Consider the following 20,001-nt stretch of genomic DNA (forward strand, 5'->3'; position numbering starts at 1 on the left):
GTAGCAGTTGCAGAATAACTACAGATAATTACAATTTCCCTGTTGTAGAAATGAGAAGGTTTAGGCTACTTTTGAGAGTTTGGTATTGAAAAATAAAATTGAATGTGATGGAAACTGGGATAATAACAAGTCAGCTCAGTCACTTAAATGTCAGATAGTTCAAATTGATTCCCAGGTGTTTTACAAACATTACCTCACTTAATCCTAGTGCTGAAGGCTGGTGTTGAGGAAGGTGGCGAATTGGAGGGAAAATCCTCCTGCCTCAACTAAACACACACACACACACACACACACACACACACACACACAAATAAGAATGTGCACCACTGAGCATTCTGGTCCAAGGTTCTACCATAGAGAAGTCAGATTTCTGCTAAAAATGAAATAGATTCTGAAATGTGTTAGCAGAAAATTAGCTATTGTGTAATAAAAGGTTATAAATCTATTTGTTCTGAAATTGTCGAAATTGTAAGATTTCCTTCATGACAAAAACTTAAAATGATGAAAAACTACGAATGTTATTCCATAGGAAGACCCATCACTATGTCAGATTTTCCACTTGCCCCACTCCCAAAACTCGTAGTCACACCTCTAGATCCTCACCACAGTTGGCTGAGAGGGGAACTAAGGCTGGCTTTTCCAAGGTCACCCAGTCAGTAAAAATAGAGCTGCCACCTGTTTCCACACAAGTATGGCTGCAAAGGCCATCCTCTTCCCACCATCCCTTGCTGTCGCCAGCGGAGTTTGGGTGATCCCTATCAGAGCAAGCATCCTGCAAAGAAGTCATCTGGAAGAACTAAATCAACATTCTGAAATGGGTTTTGAACGCTCCATACCCCTGAGAAGAAGAAATGATCTTTACCACTCCTGTGGGGGTGTCAGCATCAGGTGCAGCTAGCCCACACTTTACATTGATTAGTTCCTGTAAAGAAGCCAAATTCCACAGCCCTCTCATTGCACATGGAGTTTAAAATTCTTACTTGAGGAACTGAGAAAATTCTCCCCAGCTAAAAATCCAGCCCAACAGGAAATCCAGGTACTGGCAGGGAGGGAATCAGCTGGAACCACTAAAGAAACAATTGCTTCCTTAACGCCATCTGGGGAAGAGAAGCTAAAGTGGAGGCTGAGAACATGGAAGGAAGCTCTAAGGAAGAGGGAAAAAATGCACAAGAAACATAAGTCACTGGGACTGAAAATTTGTTCCATTTGGGTCTCTCTGCAGGAAGAAATAAAGAAATGCTGACAAGGCATGCCAGTCTGAATCCCCTGAGCAGTTGGCCTGCTTGACTTTGCGTGATGGTGGGCCAACCTGTGTGCCTGCCGGCTCACACCGCCATAGCTCTTCAAACACATTCTCTAGATCCTGCTAATAAATTCCGTTTGGCTGCAACCCTTTCCCAGTTCCAGGCAGTCGCCTCTGAAGTGTAAGTGCAGCCTGTCTTTAAGCCAGGCTACTGCCACTTACTGGTGATCTGTACCTCTTTGGAAAACGAATCCATGCTGCATGTAAAGGCAGGAAGCAGAGTCTGAATGAAAATGCAGTCCCAGGGCTAGAGGACACAGCTCTCACACCTTCTGCAGCTCCAGAATAAGTGCTATGTTTTAAAAATATATATGTATGTGTTGGCAACATTGAAAAGGGGGCTAAAAAAACATCCCCCATAGAAGTGAGAGCAGCAGCAAAAGAAACGTTAGCGCTCTGCTGACGGGAACAATAGAGCATATGGACATCACACTGTGCTTGCCAAGCAGACGAGGGCAGGAGGATCAAAATGGAGTCAATCTGCTTCTCTAATAGCAGACGAATCGCCTGCATGAACACTGTCTCCAAGTGCACCGAGGCTTTTTAATTGCCTGAGAAAGGAGAAAGGGTCTGGTTCACATTTTAGCCAAGTGTACTTCTTCCATTGGGGGCCTTTCTCTGAGAGCACTTCCCGTGGCGAATCTGAGGTGGCCACCATCTGTGGCTCTACACACCTGCGACCTTGCACTAAAGCAGAACATCACCCCACAAGGGCTCTCTCACCAGAAACCATTCTTGACTGTCACTGGAGTGGAGCTGATTCAACCATGGCATGGAACGAGGCCTGGCGGAGGGGTTAATCACTGCCCACTAAGCAACTTCCTGGTTCCTGCTTACTTCCTTCCAAATCCAATCCCTTTCTCCTTCAGGAAACCTTCTATCAGGAAAGGTTACAAACCTCAAAACAAACCTCAAGGTCAAACGTTTTTGTGTGTGTGTGTGTGTGCGTTTTTTTTTAATTTGGCATTTTTAGTCACAACGGTGATTGAAAGGGGAATGTAGATAGCTTGATGCACCCATCATCACCTTTTCTGACAATCACCGTGAAATATATTTCCTATTGCTGTGGGTTGATTAGTAAATTGCCCCCCTTCACAGCCATGTTTCATTGGCACTCTAGGATCCTGTTTCTCTCCATAAGGGCTTTTTGATCCAAAAAGTATGCTGTGAGCGTAGTAGAGGCCTTGGATCTTTTACTCCTCTCTGTGGCTAAAGTACTGCACACTAACACAACACCCAAATTTATGTTTAAAGCACAGACACCCTCCTCTGATCTCCAGACACATGCATCTAACTGCGTGTTCAACATCTTGACTTGACTGTCACACAGGCATTTAAAATTGTGCCACAAATAATTCATATCTTTTAATCCCCACTGCCTCCTCTCCACTTCAAATTACATCATGTTTCACCTGGACAACTGTGAAACTCTCCTTCCTGGATTGTCATTCTTCCAACCCTGAACTCCCTACTATCTATTTTACAAACATAAACTACAGTCTTTTTAAAACATCAATTATATGACTTTACTTTCCTACTTAAAATGTTTCAATGACTTCGCACGGGACTTCCATTGAAAGTCAAACTCCTTTCCGTACCGTTTGAGATTTAGGACGTCATGTGCTCTCTAATTTCCTCTTTTCTCTCCATCATCCACAGAACTGCAGCCCTAGTGGCCTCCTTCCAATTCTTTAAACTTGCAAAACATTTTCCTACCCCAGTGCCATTACACAAGTTGAAACGCCCCTCCGCTCCCATTACCCGTCACTATTCCTGTTTCCTCAGCTCACAGTCAAAATGCCAGCCCCTCAGAACCTTCTCCACGCTAATCCTCTCTATGCAGAGTTATCTGCACTCCTTCATCATTATTGTCCATCCCTGGGCCATGCTTATTCCTTTCATTACTACACATGTACCTATTTCTTTTCTTGTTTATTATCAATCTCCCACATCCTCCCAAAAACTCCATGAGAGGAGAGCAGAGCCAAGTCTGTTTCATGTACCACTGTCCACTCGGTACCCGGCAAATGTCTGACGCATAATAGGCACACACTAAATACTAGCTGAACGAATGAACCTGCCAAATATGAAAAGAGAGCCAAAAGTGTTGAAAAAGGAAGAGAAAGAACAGAGGAAAAAATAAAATGAGAAGGCAAATGGGCATGAATATAAACTTAGATGTAATTAGGCGAAATCAGAAAATGTTGGGCTATTATGGGCCAGGTGTGGAAGAAGGAAAAAACCTCAAAGTGAAAGGGTATAATTTCCTGCTAGACATAATTTTAGTGTACCAAAAGAGCTCGTTATCCCTACAAAAAAAAAAAATTCTATATAAGCAATGAACTTCAGGAAAAGTATCATGATTGTATTGGTCAAGGCAATGCTAACCACTGTAACAGATAAACCTCCAAATGGAATTGCTTACCACAGTAAAAGCTTGTTTCTCACTCTCATAATAGGTCCGTGTGGGATCTACTGGGGTAGCTCTCCTTGAAGAGATGAATCAGAGAGTCAGAATCTACCATCTTCAACGTGTGACTCCCATTCAAATGTCACCCTGGATGCTGACCCCACTCCAGCTAACTGCAAAGGAAAAAGAAGATGAAGGGTCATGAGTAGGGAAGCTACTATGGACCAGGCCCAGCAGTGGGGTGTGCCATTTCTGATAACAGTCCGTTAGCTGAAAGTCAGTTTCATGGCCTCACCTAATGGCAAAGCAGGGCTAAGAGATGGAGTTCAGCTTTGCCTCCAGGAAGCAAAGGAAGTGGGTTGGTGATCGGTGTCACAGTATCCTTCAACTTGGAAGAATGCCTTTTAAATATTTTATTCAAGTTGTCAGTTATATGAAAAGAAATGATGTTTACAGCATATGGCTAGCAACTCTAAAAATAAAACTGAGCCCATTTAGCACATACTTTGTAATAAAAATTTCCTCAGGTGCCACAGGGCACCTTCCTTGAGGTCCTAGTCAGTCTCTTTCCTTCACAAGTGAGCTGCAGGAAACAGTGAAACGTGCTCTCTGCTCAAGTCCTGAAAGTGTTAATGTGCAAGGTCTGTGTGCAGAAAGCAAGCTGCCATAGATCTCACTGACTTTGGCAGCACTCAGGGGTTATATTTTTCTCAGGGATGAAATATTCTTGGATAATTGTTCCAACATGTGAGACCCGAATTTTTTTTTTTTTTTTTTTTTTGTAGAAAACGATCTCAGGAAATAGAAACAGACAAAAAAAAAAAAAAAAAAAAACTAAATTTACTAAGTTATCTAGTCCATCTCTTGAGAATCCAAGCAGATTTATATACTTCCAGGTATTTCATAGGATAATCCAGTTGATGTGGAAGGGCCAGCCGTGGACCTCCCTGTCAGCCCGCCTTTATGGTGCGTGACACACACTCCCATGCACGTGCACAATCACCATCACTCTCAAATGCAGGCTGAATCTTGCGGGGTGTGCGTGGAATGAGCAGATGCCTGTGTACTATGGTAGGAGACATGCTGGTAAAAAGGCTCCATGTCCAAAAACATCTCCTCACCTACCCTGTAACACTTTCCGAAAATTCCGCTATGAATGACAGCATAATACAAACCTCTCACCTTTATGTGAATTAGGTTACCAGATTCTTTTCCTCCGGGACACCTGGCCAAGATTAGAACACTAATGTTTTAAAGATAAAATAAGATGGGAAAAGATAATTATGGAGTATACAACCCTGTCCAGGAAGAGGAAGCCGGGCATCTGCCAATGGAAACTAACTGTGCATTTACGTCACTATCAGATGTTTATGTAGATATTCAAGCTCTTTCACGTATATTAAATTTAATTATGGCAATTCGGCTCTGCAAGTTTGGTGAAAAACTGTATTTTATTTCATTTTAACATCTAAACGGATTCCCGTAACCAATTATTGTCATCTATTTCAACCACATTTATTGGTGGTAGGCTTGTGACACCCTCCTAGGTCATAATTTCTTCCAATTCCCCCATTCACAGATGACAAACTGAGGGCTGGAGGCGTTAAGTGCTCACAGTAGTAGACGCAGGACTATAACTCAGTCTCATTCATTGCTCTTTATATTGTATAATAGTACTGATAAAGGCCTGATTTAGTTCTGAACACTTTTTGAGTTAAACAAGGAAAGAATATGCTAAATGCCTGCTCTTAAACATCTTATCTTTGGAGGAGATTGGACCTACACATATAAAAATAATTAGGACACAGCACTGTTGTCGTTGGCAAATACTTTTCCCCCCATTCCTGATATTTCCTTCCTATAAAGGGAATTCATAAAGTGGGACTCTGGGTTTCACCCTGCCCCTGGGGTGGTAGAGGGCCTTATCTTGCAGTTTAACTTGGAAAGGATCACAGGGCATGCGTAGTTCTGCTCCGTTCTTCTTTCTCTTGGGAGCTATGCTCACAGAGCTCAAGTTCACACCCGCAGCCCCATGCCCTAAGGCTTACTGCCTAAAACAAAGGGGATAATTCTGCCCAATCCAGAGTTTCAGCTACAGCCTAATCTAGCCTCATGCTATGCTGTATCCTCCAACATAGTTGCTCTTCTTTGTTTTATTCTTCAAATTGTTTAGTTCTAAGCTGGGGAATAAAAATGCGATTTATTGGCGGCACCTTGGACAACAGTCTCTCGAAGTTTGGGGAATCAAAATAAGGGTGAGCGCTTATAAAATGTGGGCCTCATGATAACACTTGAAAAGCATAAATGGGGAGGAGAAGAGGCCATCACAGGTGAGGAAAACAACAACAGACCAGTGGAGATATTGGACTGTGAAGACAGTGAAGAAAATGTACGCTGAGGAAGAGAAGCCTAAAATCTCACAATTGGAAGAAATTTTCCAAATCAGAGGTTGAAAACTCAAAGGTCTTCAACAACCAGGCAGCTAAAAACATAAATATGTGCAAATAATGATGAAAATAAAATATGGTGGGCTCTACAGCAACCAATGAACTACTGAGATCATGCTCCACGCAAATGTATATAAACTCTTTCTTTAAATTTTTATGGTAATTAAGGGGCCAATTGAAAATACATCTATGAGAATATCTAATTGATCTCTTCTATATCATACCTGAAAAGTAATGTCCAATCTATGCCAAGTGACACCACCTGCAAAGGTGAGCCATGCTTCCTAGATACTGCTCTGATGATTAGACACTACTCTTCCACAGAAGCAAAATCTGCCTCCTGGAAGTGCACACCCCCTCCGTGCTAATTTCATCCTTGAATCCATACAGAATTAGCCTGACTCCACTCAGACCTTAGCCATTCACTGGACCATCACATATCAGTGTTGTACTCCCCTTCTGAGTACCCTCTTAGGACATGTTTTTTATCCCTTTGCCATCCTTGCTGTCACCATTGCAAACAATGTTTCATTCAGTCTGGGTTCCTTTTAAAATGTGGTTCCCAACAATTTATAGGATACAATATAATAGGTATTTTAGGTTATTATAGGTGTTCTCACAGAAATATGGAACTATAACTTCAGTGTTCTACATACTGTATTTACTCCTCATGATGCCACCTAAAATCATTATTGCTTCAAAACGAGGTTACCTCCAGATCACCTGTATTCATGTTGTTGGTAAGCCACGTAGCCCACCCTATACTTGAACAGTACAACACAGAATATTTTTCATGTTCCATTTCACCTAATTAGGGCTGGCCCCTTATTCTAATGAACAAAATGCAACAAACATTTGAGCACCCACTGTACGCTCATTGTGCCTCTCATTTCTTTGGGTGTTAAGAATTTAGAGATAAATAAGATGAAATTCTATGCCATCAAACAGATCACAGGCTGCCGGGTCACTGAGAAGTAAATAACAAAACAAAACCAAAACAAAAACTGATACACCATGATGGAATGCATGTGGAAAATGCCATGGCAACAATGATGAGGAAGCATTTAATCTTATAAGGAGGGTGAACTGCAATGAAGACTATGGAGATAATACGATATTCAGCTAGGCCCTGAAAGATGGGTAGGAGTTGTTTGTTTGTTTTGTTTTATTAACACTTTATTTTTTAGCATAGTTTTGGGTTCATGGAAAAATTGAAGGGAAGATACAGAGATTTCCCTAATACCTCCTGGACAGCCTCCCCCAACTACTAACATTCCCCACTACAGTGGCACATTTGTTAAAACTGATACTCTGACATATCATAATCACCCGAAGTCTACAGCTTACTGTTCACTCTTCATGTTGTACATTCTATAGGTTTGGACAAATGTATAATGGCATGTATCCATCATTTTGGTATCATACAGAGTATTTCCACTGTCCTAATAATCCTCTGTGCTCTGCCTATTAATCATTCCTCTACCCATCCCCTTCACACCTGGCAACCTCTAATCTTTTTATTGTCTCCATAGTTTTGCTTTTCTAAAATGTCATATAGTTGGAATCATACAGTATGTAGCTTTTTCAGATCGACTTATTTCCCTTAGTAATATGCTTTGGAGATTGCTCCCTGTCTTTTCATGGCTAGATAGCTCGTTTCTTTTTAGCTATGAATAATATTCCATTGTCTATATGCACCATAGTTTATCCATTCACCTACTGAAAGACATCTTGGTTGCTTTCAAGTTTTGGCAATTATGAATTAAGCTGCTATAAACATTCATGTGCAGGTTTTTGTGTGGGCATGAGTTTTCATTTCATTTGAGTAAATACCAAGGAGCACAATTGCTGAATTGAATGGTAAGAGTTAAGTAGGGCCTTTTTGTAAGAGCAAGAAGACCTGTACAACTGGTTGTTTCCAGATTATGGAACCCCTTGAGGAAAGTTACCAAGGTGTGAAAAGGCAGGCCACAAGAATTAGGTAGGCTAGGGTGTAGTGTATGAGAAACAAAATGGCAAGAAATAAAGGCTAATATTCCAGGCTGAAAAACAGACTCCCAGCTAAAGACAGTAGAGAACCATCAAGAGCATAGAAAATAAGGGAGTGGTGAGTCTACATCTTGTTTTTTTCTGATTCTCTCAAGCAAAATATTCACTGTTCCTTTCAGACTCCTGTCATATGCCCATTTGATACTGACTTGTATATTCCGTTCAAGTTATTGATTACAATTTGAAGAGGACAACCCAGCCAGGAAAAAGGTCCTTTCGTGTTTATGTCATCCCATTTATCTAGTGATAATGTAGGTAGGGAAGATAAGATGAAGGAACTAGTGTAAGGAAAAGTTAGCTGTGCTCTGCACATGAAAGTCTGCTAAGATTTGAAGACAATTTGGTTATGTTGGATGATGGAGAATCAGAATCAAGGATAAATTCAAGGTCTTTACAAAATTGTTGTTCCAGAAACACAGAGTGAGATTTGGAAGAGAGAAAGAGGTTATGGGAAATGCACTGATTCTATTTTGGGAGCTACTAAACATCAGGAGTCAAAAGGACCATCAATATGAAGGTCTCGCTCGAAGACTGTTGTAAATTCAAGACAGAAGTTTGAGTGAGAGATCAGTGCTCAAAATGGAGATTTAGAAATCATCCACTTGGATGGACATCTGAAACCCTGATGATGGGCAACATTTTGGAGGGGAAAAGTTAAAAATAATTAATTGAACATGATTTATTTTGCTCAGATCTATTATTTTACCGGATAAGTAAGTAGCTGATACAAACAGTTTTGTGAATTTCTTTCATCCATCTTTAATGATCCAGGGATATGTGAAGAGGAATATTAGATGAGCTGAAGAAAATTTTAAACACTCAGAGATTACCATCAATAGGCTACTTCTTCTCTGCATATTAGGGAGTCAAAGAAATATATCTGAATCCAGGCTATACTCTGTGCTCTGTACTTTAAATGATGTCCATCTGAAAGATGAATCTCCTTCCTTGAAATGTTTGTCATCACAGACAGAGAAAAAAATGATGCTGATAAAAACACAACCTGAAAACAAAGTGATGCCATCTGTATTTCATTTGTATTTAATAAAGTATGTTTTTACCACTTACCTCTCAGCCACAGAAACACTAAGATTCTGTTTATTATTTTGTCATTGAAGTTTTGTTAATCTTCCTTCGGTCTAGCTTTCACCCTTGCTTCTGATAGGAGGAGGGCATGTGTGTATATGGACACACAATGTACTTACTTTGTTTTGCAATCAGTTCCTCTCCACTGAAAAAGTACAGTTTTTTTCCATAGTAAAAAAATAACTTCCTGAAACTCAATTTCTTCATTTCTTATATATCTCTATTTAAAAACTCATCTCTCACATCACTATAAAGCAACAGGAAAATATAGATTTGAGCATTGGGTTTTTTGTAAAATTCTTTTACAATTCTAGTACAAACTCATTTTTCAGTTCAACATTGCTTTATTGTCAGCATCCCCCAATGGCCACATACGTGTGTATGGTCACATACTGTCCCATTATACACTCTTATTTAGTGGTGAAGGGCTCCCTTAATATCATTGTCCTTCAGCAGAGTCAACGCTCCTCAGAGTCACCTTCAAAAGAGCTTGACCAGTGACTAAATTTATGAATTCTAAAAATATTGTCAGTCAGCATCGAATGCATTTACTCATTTAAAACAAGTTCTGTTTCTATGCACTTTGCTGCCGTCCATGGTAATTGGAAAGTCAGTTTGAGATATCTTCTTCTATGCTTTCTAAAATTGACCAAGGCTGCAGAAGCAGCTTCTTAAACCAAATATAATTAATTTCTATCTGTCCAATCTGATCACTGTAGGCTGACAGTCCCTTGCCTTCTTTATTTTTGATGTGTGTGTATGTGTGTTTGTGTGTGTGTTTTAACAGAGTACATCGTCCTTTCATCTCTCTCTTTTCCTTTCGCAAATTGGCACTTTCTGTCCTCTAGGAGTCTCATTACCATCCGATGATTTTTCTCCACTTCACAATAAAGGCACTAAACTGAGGCGCCCACAAGAAAACACACACACCTACCTAGATAGCACATTAGCTTTGCTTTCTCTGAATCTTCCTCCATGTGGTCTTTATGGTTTCAATAGCTCTCGAGTGTCAACAGAGACCTGAAACTTTTCAACCGTTGGCTGCTCACCACTTTTGTCCTCCCTTCCTCCCAAGCAGTATCCTAAGTAGAATGGAATGTCAAAGCACCTGATTGGCTCACGCACAGAGCATTCATTCTCCAGGAATGCCCTGTAGATACCAATTGAAACTGCATCATCCATAAAAGTAATCCATAGACCCATTTGCTTTTCATTTTTGGCTTATGATAGCAATAATGACTGTAACACAGGGCCCAGGAATTGATGACCAGCTGGGGTTAACGGCCCTTGGCTGCACTGTGGGCTATCAACTCCCCCGGCTGGTCATTAATCCCCAGGAAATGCTCTATACCTTGATGGTTATTACTTAATTAATGCCTCTTTCACTTTCAGCCTAAGTGGTCAGAGCACTGTAACCCTAAGAGCAGCCTGCAGTTGGAACTGTGTATTTCAACTCAAATACTGGAATTCCCTATGGCTGCATACATATTTTAAATTTTTCCTAGAATACTTAATTATGTTTGCCTCAGGCTTTCTCCCCCAACCCCATACAAAACAGTGGAGGGGTGGGGAGTAGCTATGAGGGTTTGTTTTCCAAGTGAAAATTTGCTACTTGCGTATCAGATCTACAAGGTCAAAAGGAAACTTGAATGTGTTAATTTTGCCTTTTGCTTTTAGGTCATCCGGATTGTTTTTTTTTTTCTTCCAGAGATCTAAATGCAGAAATAAACGGGAAGGGAGGAGAGCATCCCTTCTGCAGTTGCTTAGAACAGACTTCACGGTCCTTGAAATGGTATAATAACAGAATTTATTCTGCTGTTATAAAATTTGAAGTGCTATCATAACTAGGTAAATAACACCTGAAATAAATATTGCCATAATATTAACATTGCTAGGTATTGTATTTTCAGCGCTTGCTGTAAGTTATCATCAAAGAACAAGTTACCAGGCTGACAAAGGAGGTAGATTCTGTTTGGTTTAGGGTGACTGGCAAATGTGACTAAAGGAGAAACATAAGGGGGGTTTTGTCTGAGTGCATAATTACCACAAGGAACAAGACAGATGCTGCTTTGGGTCAGCTGGGTTTATACACAAAGACCCGCCTGTTTATAAACCAGATACCAACTGCAAGTGATCTTAACGTGTTCTGTCTCAAGTTAGTATCTACATTTATTCTCGGCAGAAGCATAAAAGAAATGCAGTCCTTCTTTCCTCTCTGTATTCTGAGAGAAACTGATGGTATCTGAAGAAATATGTTTCTAAGAGATTAGCAGTGATTCATTATCAGAGGCTCAAGTGTGTGGAACAACTTAGAGGAGATCATTTGGGAAGATCCAAACTGTAATGCTTTATCTCAGAGTTGCTTTGAGAATCACACATCGCCAGGATGAATGTTATAAGTAGAAATGTACCCTCATCACTGGAATCACTGAATCTTGGTACTGGACAAAGGATTTTGCAATCATTTAGCTCCCTAACTCGACTTGATACAGGATTAAGCATAAACGAACTCCCGTAGATAAAAATCTATCCAGAATATAGTTGTATGACGACTTCCCTGAATGTAGCTTAATGATAAACAGTTGCCACTGATGGGTAATTTTTCTTTGGACTCAAGTTTGAGTTCATTTTCTTTGCTTTAATCTTCAGTTCAGATGGAAATTCCTTGCCTAGCCTTGAAGATTTATCAAATTGCCTTCTCTTCTTAGGCCTCTAAAGAAACAAAGTCCCAATTCCTTCCTCCTTTCTTCTGAAGTCCTATTTCCTGACAATTTGTCATTTTTGTGTCACCAATTCCTTTCAGTTCTCTAAGATCTACTTTTGGTTGTGTTTGCAGATTGTGTGTAGGTCAAGTGTTAGGATCTGAATAACGCAACGTATTAATTGAGGATTGCCTCATGGCTGAGGATATCTGCGCTGAGTCACAAAATATTAGAGTCTAGGTCTTTCTCTGTTGATAACCTGTCAAACACTTGAGTGGCCTCAATATGAGTGTCCTGACTCATTTTTGCCAATCCTTCCATTCTGCAGGCAGGAAGAGTATTTACTGTGATTGCACATTGCACTAAGTGTGGAGCACACAGAGATTCAAACAGCAAAAAAAAGGCAGAGTTCATGCCAGGAAGGAATTCATAAACAATTGCAGGAGATATACCCATAAACAGACCCAGCTCAGGTCAACAAACAGATCTGTCTCTAATAGATAGAAAGTTCAGGGGACAATGGAGGCACAGAGGAGGGGTACCTAACTCAGCCTGGAGGTTTAGGGACCTTTCCTCTTCCCGCCCCCCGAACCCCAGGCTAAAAGTAACACCAGAACTGAATTGTAAAGAAGGAAAGAGACTTAATGTGTAGGGAAGAGTGTTCAGATAGAGGGAACCGCATTTATAAAAGCACAAAGATACGAAAATAGGTGCTTCTGGCAAATGGTCCAGATGTTGACATTCTTATGGGTCCTATGGTCTCTTCTACTCATTTAATGAATTTCCAAGTTATTTCTTGCTGAAACTTTTCAACCCTGTTCCTTTTCCTCTCTCTGTCTGGATACCATGTTCTGTCTGCCTCATTATACATCCTCTCACTTCTGCAGCTGGTTTTCTGGGAAGATCTGGTTTCTAGGGCCACCTGCCTGTCTGAGCAGCCTGATAAACTCTCTGCTCCTTTCAGGCTCCCCCTTAACCTTACCCTAGAAATATGTTAGGTGGTGTTAGTCCAGCACATACGCATCCCACATGCAGCTAATTGTAAACTGTTGTGTATTATTGATTTGTGGTTAAATTATTATGCCCAGTAATACACAGTTAATTCCATAGCTACACTTAAATCCAGCCAACCTTTCCCAAATATGTACATTATTTTGTTCTTTTATAACTTTAACCTATTATCCAGGCTAAGAACCAAAGTGAGTTATGTTCACCATAGGAGAACTGAATGAAATCTACTTCATTATTGATGAAAATGTGAAACACTGCACAGTCCAAGAGTAATATGAATGTAGAACACTCTTGGCTATGGAAATTATTCACATTTTGTTTTCGAATACTTTTGTTATAAATGTGGTCTTGCTGACAATTTATTACACTATAAAAAATTGAAGGTGATTAAGAAAATAACTAAGTCTACAGAGTAATTCTGAATATTCATACATTCCATTTAAAATTATAATTTTCTTCCAAAAGTTAAATCATAATCTAAAATATGCAAACACTTATAGTTGGTCGGTTATGATGGCAAATAATCTAAATACAGCATACTGCAAAGGATACTTTTTTAAACATTTAATACATTTTGTATTTTAGAATAATTTTAGAACTACAGAAAAAGTGCAAGAATATTACAGAGAGTTCCGACATATCCCACACCCATTACTACAATACATGTCACAACTAAAACCCATAGTCATATATTAGTAGTAACGAAGGTCAATACTTTAGATTTCCTTGGTTTTTAACCTAATGTCCTTTTTCAATTCTAGCATCCCATCAAGAATACCACTTTACATTTAGTTACAAAGTCTCCTTGGGCACCTCTAGACTGTGACAGTTTCTCAGACTTCATTCTCATCACATGATACCAAGGTATATACTATCCACGTGATCACTGATTAATGCTGCCTTATCAACCTGACTTACCACTTAACCTTGATCACCTGGCTAACGTGATGTTTGTCAGTGTTCTCCACTGTAAGTTACTCTTTTGCTCCCTTTCTTTCCATCCTGTAAGTTTTTAGAACAAAGTCCCTACAAAAATCTCACCCTGAAGAAGTAGAGGATTATGTTTCACCTCATGAGGGGCCTACCTACATACATTAGTTGGAATTGTTCAACAGATACATTTTAGGGTAAAAAATTCACTTCATAATAAAGTATGTAATCTGTTCACTACTTGTAGTTTTAAAAGGACTCATGACAGAACGATAGATATGTCAAGACCACGTAATGAGTATGGAAGGACACATAAGAAATCAAGAACAATGTTTACCTTTGGGAGGAGGGGCTGAAATAGGCTACGAAGACTCCTCATTTAGAACTAACTATAATGTATAATTTGTATTTCTGAAATTATATACTCTGTCCTTTTATTTTTTAAGTCTTTAAAATGTCACATGCAATTATTTATGTGACTAGGTTTAAAACACTGCAGAAAAGAGAGGAAGGGTCACATTGCTTTATGGATATTGTTTTTATAACCAAGAGTAGTACCAGATCAGTGACCTCAATAATCATGCTTAGCACCTCCAGATAGATCCCAGTGTTCCAATGTATACAAGTAAAAAGTCAATGATAGTGGCTGGTTGTGATAATGAATGGTGTATGACAGAGTTGTGTGCCTGTGTTTGGTGGTAGTAGCAATTGGGCAAGAGAATCAATAGCCTGATTAAAAACAGAAAGCCCAAGAGTCTTCTAAAACTAGAACGTTGATTTGCTTTTTTAGTATGTGTCATTGAATGAAAAAACTACCCTGGTCACCAGATTTACTAGATAAATTACCCTCTATGTCGGTTTCAACAAAGATTAATATTGTCATTGATAAGGAGAAATGCCCATGTTAGTTTTTTTTTCCCTTGAAAGGTTATTTTTTTTCTCTGTTGTATAACCAGTGATTCTCAAGGGATAAATAATTTGAATTGTGACTCACAGATGCATTACAGAACTAGTGTCTGTTTGTTTTGTGTTTGCACTGGAGTAAGATTTCACTATTCCACATAAGATATGATTTAACTACTCTATATATGAGACATGGGTTATGTTGCTCAGTGGTTCATTAGAGAGAATAAACAATATAAAAGAAACTTCTAAATTGGGGAGCAAAATATTGTGACAAGAGTTAATATAAATCAAATAAGAATCATCAAAAAGAAGCTTAAATGGAAGCGTCTGAATGAAAAAAAAAATGGTGTAGTTTAAAAAAAAAGTCAAAATTGACCATTTCTGACTGGTGACCAACAAGAAATAGAGGAGAAAAATTGACACATTAGCTCCCTGAGAGCAGAAACTTGTTTGAATTTTACAAAGCTTTCCACACAGAGCTTTGCATAGATTAAGCACTGTTTTAATATCGATTGCTTGGCTTTCTATAGACTGTGACAGTGTCTGAAGGTGCTGATCCTATACATGGCATATAAATAATCACAGAGGAAAAGGTGAAATCATAAGGCTGACCAAGGAAAGTATATCAAAGAAACAAGCATAGAGCAATATGTTTGTAGAAAATTCTATTGCTGAGATCTTTTGGTGTTCTCAGAAAGGCAGAGCTTCTCTTCAGCTTAAGGCATATGATGCGAAACATCTTTACAAAATTATAGCCATGATTATTAGTTAGACAAAGCCCACACTACGTAACATTCTACGCCAAATTTCAACTGATATCCAATGAGCTCATTCTGCTTTCTCTGACATACACAATATAATAAACTGGCAGTTCTTTAATTGGGAGCGGACTATAACTCAATCCTCATACCAGCCCCCTATACAATTTCATCAGTGCTTCTCCAGGAGGGATGGATACAGAAATAATGTCCTCCTAATATGTTATTTTAGGTCAGTATCAGATTCACAAATGGTACTAAAAAGTCTCTTAAGATGAAGCCCTTACTCTACAAATTTAGCAATATTTGCAATAAATTTAGAACTTATATCACAGTAAAGACTACCAAATTAGATGGCATTTGTACGAATGCACTATTATTCTTAAAATCTAACGTGAATAACAGGTAATGGAGGGGGATGGATTTATCTGACTGGAAAGAGGACAATGTCATTTTAATTTCTAGATAATGTGTTGATTACTGGTGTGTCCCATAACTGGCATATAAACGATTTAGTCACATTATATTTTAAGACACAAAATAATTATTTTTATGGTTATCAAATGGTATTAGGTCATATGGATCTTAGTCTAAAAACAGAATGTATCCCATCTAGTGTTTCCATATTTCTAGTAGATAAGACTATGTCATTAGGAACTGCATATTGATTTTAATTGGAACAGGTTTGCCACCATTAATATGAGTTGTGATGCCACGAAGGCAGTTGTTGGGGGGGATTAATTAATTAATTGTAAAGTCATTAATTGAGAGTGAATCAAATCAACCTAGTAAAATGAATACAGAACTTGGGGGGTGGGGGGAATAGTGTTAAACTCACCAAACAGATTGAAAACCCAAGACAATCTAAATTGTTGATCAAGACTGAAGAAAATTAAGCAACGCATTAAAAGAGAGTACCTCTTGTTTTTGAGAGACGGAAGGAATAACAATAAAGATAATAAATTAAATTTAAACATTTTCCTTAAAATAGTAGATGAGAGTAAATGGGATCAAATATATGGTGATGGAAAGAGAACTGACTCTGGATGGTGAACATAGAATGAGATATACAGATGATGTATTACAGAATTGTACACCTAAAACCTATGTAACTTTACTAACAATTGTCACCCCAATAAACTTTAATTAAAACAAACAAACAAACAAAGATAATAGAGGAAATTCTGGAAAATACTAAGATTTTGTCACTTTCTGCTACCGACCTAAAAAAATGATTTGTAATGCGGGGTACTTAATAACACTCATCACAAATTTGATCACTTCATTTTCTGCTTATGGTTAAAAAGGAAATTTACTCAGATGCTTAAAAGGAAATGAATTCACTAAATTGAAGGAAAAGTCTATTATAAAAAGAGAGCTGTGCCCTTTTGTTTATGGGTTTCCCTCTAGTTACTGGATTCCAGTGTTTATGAAACTCAGTGCTCCAGCACTGAACACTATAGATGGTTGGCTAACAAGTGAAGGTTATGTTTGGAGAAAAAACATTAAATTTAAACAAACTTTGCAAATTCAACTATGAAAAATATACATATACATAGACAAAAGCTGATAATAATATAATGAAATGAAAATATTTGTGTTATGGTATGATGTTTTATTAAAAATGTGTTTATTATTTCTGTGCCTGTCCAAAAAAGGAAAATAATCAGGAGGTTCCTAATGATCAATGAAGGATCATATGTCAATTACGACCTATTAGTTAGGATTGAGGTAAAATATCCCAAAGTGAAAATTAAAGTCAGATGTGCATGAGACTCTGATTTGAAAAAAAAAAAAAAAATACATGCTCTGCATAGTCTTCACTTTTAGACAATACCTTCCCAGAGGCAATGCATTGAAAATGAACCAAGAAAAGAAATCCTGTTTGCCCTGGATGTATCAGCCTGCAAACAGGATGTTATCTCTGCTAAAACATAAGCAGAAACCATCTCTAATAAGCAGTGCTACACTTTATTGGATAATCAATGACAGGAGTGGCAAAATGTCAAGTGGCAAGACCAGGGCATGCCTCCATGTGCCCCTAACAGGCTTAGGGATGTCTTTAGTCAAATAAACACACTGCATTGTAACACTGACGTCTCTGACATAACCTTAAAGGCAGGGTATGATAGAGACCTGCTTAGAGTAACTGCCTATAATCATAAAAAGTCAGTTGCAATTGTCCGAGAATCGTTGCCAATGAACCAGTAGTAACTGAAAAAAGGCACTGTGGTTTTTTACATGTGAATTAGTTTGTTAATTTAACAACTATTTATTGTGCATATACTCGAACCCATGCACAATTCTAGAAGACTGGGATATATCGATAAATAAAGCAAACACTTCTGCGCTTGAGCAGTTTATATTCTAGCAGATTGACATAGAAAACAACAAAAAAATAAGCATAATAAATAAGTAACATAGTACATTAGGATTAAGTTGGTGAAAAAAGAAAAAATAGATCAGGGTACATGGAATTAGAAGAAAGGGTGCGGTTTTAAGAAGAAAGGGTAATCAGGGTAGGCCTTAATGAGAAAGTCCCTTTTGGAATGTTCTTAATCCAGACAGAACAGACAGACAGCTCTAAAGTGAATACCTGCCTGACATAGCCCAGGCACAGCAAGATGAGTGAGAGCAGTAAAAGACAGTGTTAAAGAAGAACTGGAGGGCCAGGGCATGCAGATCATTGGCAAGACTGACTTTTTCCTTGAATGAAGCAGAGAAGCATCATGTGGTTTTTAGGCAGAGAACCAATGTAATGTTTCTTATATTTCCAAAGGATGACTAAGGCTGCTCTACTGATGGGAAGGAAAAAGGGCAGAAGCTGAGAGACCAGTTAGGAGGAGATTGGGACAATCCAGAAGAGAAATGATAAAGGCTCAAATCGGGATAGGCAATAAAAATTGATCCAATAATCCACTTTTAAATCTATTTCAGGATTTGCAAATGTAGTGGATGTGGGATATGCCAGAGAGAGAATGAGAGGTCAAGAATTTCACCAAGTTATTTGGCTAGAGCCGTTGGAAGACTAGGGTTGCCTTTAACTGAGCCGGGAAAAACAGACAGAGCAAGTTTAGGAGGAAAAATGTTATATTCAGATTTGAGTTTGTTGAGTGCGAGATGCTTACTTAGTAGATACCCAAAAGAAATGTAAAATAGGCAGTAGAATTTATGAATATGGAGGAAAGAGGTCTAGATATAGAAAGATGGGAGATTGGGCATAAAAGTGGTATTTAAAGCCGTGATACTGGATATCACTAAAGGAATGAATGTTGACAGGGAATTGAAAGGGACCAAGGACTAAGCAGTGGATCACACCAGCATTTCCCTTGAAGAAAAGGAGAGGAATCAACAACAACAATAAAAATTACAAATGGATTGACCAGTGAGTTGGAAGAAACCTGGGTGCTGGAAGCCAAGTGAAGAAAGCATCTCCAGGAGTGATCAACTAAGTTGATATCTAGTTGTGAGTAAATTTATAAAATAAAACCCAATCATTAGAATCAAATAAAAGACCAATTAAATAATCATTTATCAGCAAAGTTTCAGATGATCATGAGCTCTAGATTTAGACAGGGGTTCAAATCCCATCACCATTACAAGATTACTAGTTACTTCATGATTTCTGGGGTTGGTTTTCTAGATAATTACCTCACAGACCTTCTGTGAAATTCAGTGAAATGATTTGTGTAAAATCACCTATAAAATGTTTTTGAAGTAATGGGTACTTATCATTTTAAATATAACATGTAATACAAATAATACAAATAGTAACATGAACTCAAATGTTTCATTAGATAATTCTTATATTATCATGGTCATTAAATGATTATATTATTCATCACATTTTATATCATATCACTTTTGTTATTTGTTATATTACTCATAATTCATCTACCAACTTGTTTCAATTATGTGTCAAATATTCTTTAGCATTTTTTTCTCTTTGCTAGGCACTGGCACCCAAGAAAAAAACAATAGACGATACATGGAACTTATTCATCTGATATAAAGTACATTAAACTCTTCAACCGGTATTCTACAGTCTTTATTTCTCCACTTCATGAGAGGAATTTGAGCCATGATTCTGTCACCTACAAGGTAGGTGACCTTAAATAAGTCACTCAAACTCTCTGACCCTCAGAAAACTCGGGACACATTGTTTCTATTTGCAAGGTGGTTGGAAAGATTAGCAAACATAGAATAAATATTCTAACATCTATTAGTAAATAGGCATTCACAGTATTGGTCTTATTAGTACTATAAATTCTGTACATTCTGTCAAAAAGAATACAGACTTTCTTGACGTGAATAATTCATGGTTTTCATTTTTACTGGAAGTTGGCAAGTTTTTAAGGCAACATAAACTGATACCTGATAAACAATATTTTATTTGTTT

The sequence above is a fragment of the Rhinolophus ferrumequinum genome, chromosome 6 (genome assembly GCF_004115265.2).
Source record: "Rhinolophus ferrumequinum isolate MPI-CBG mRhiFer1 chromosome 6, mRhiFer1_v1.p, whole genome shotgun sequence".
In the NCBI taxonomy this organism is placed as follows: domain Eukaryota; kingdom Metazoa; phylum Chordata; class Mammalia; order Chiroptera; family Rhinolophidae; genus Rhinolophus; species Rhinolophus ferrumequinum.